The sequence below is a fragment of the Eimeria mitis genome, genomic scaffold, assembly GCF_000499745.2.
Source record: "Eimeria mitis Houghton genomic scaffold, Emh_scaff4344, whole genome shotgun sequence".
In the NCBI taxonomy this organism is placed as follows: Eukaryota; Apicomplexa; class Conoidasida; order Eucoccidiorida; family Eimeriidae; genus Eimeria; species Eimeria mitis.
Window position 1 is genome coordinate 3,289 of NW_013572662.1, and position 390 is coordinate 3,678.

General features: G+C 35.4%; 1 protein-coding gene across 1 annotated transcript in view; it reads left to right on the plus strand.

Moving 5' to 3' along the window:
* The window catches only part of EMH_0074380 (uncharacterized protein), a gene marked incomplete at both ends in the record, with an annotated part of 1,746 nt that overhangs the window by 1,040 nt on the left and 316 nt on the right, over positions 1-390 (plus strand). The window lies entirely within an intron of this gene.

Sequence of the window (390 nt, forward strand, 5' to 3'; positions counted from 1 at the left end):
TGGTGATGATGGTGCTGCTGCTGGTGCTGTTGCCGTTGCTGTTGCTGCTGTTTGTTGCTGCTGTTTGTTGCTGCTGTTTGTTGCTGCTGTGATGGTGATGATGATGATCGTGACGATTGTGCTGCTGCTGCTGCTGCTGCTGCTGATGATGGTGCTGCTGCTGCTGTTGCTGCTGCTGCTGCTGCTGCTGCTGCTGCTGCTGGGCTTGCGGTGTATGTTCACCTCTGATTTTGCTGTTTTTTTTAATCTTTTTTTTTCTCTTTTCCGTATTTATTTTATTTATTTAATTGAATCAATTAATTAAATAATTAATTAATTAATTTATTTTATTTTATTTACTTATTTATTTATTTATTTATTTTTTTTATTTTTTTTATTTTTTTTTTTTTT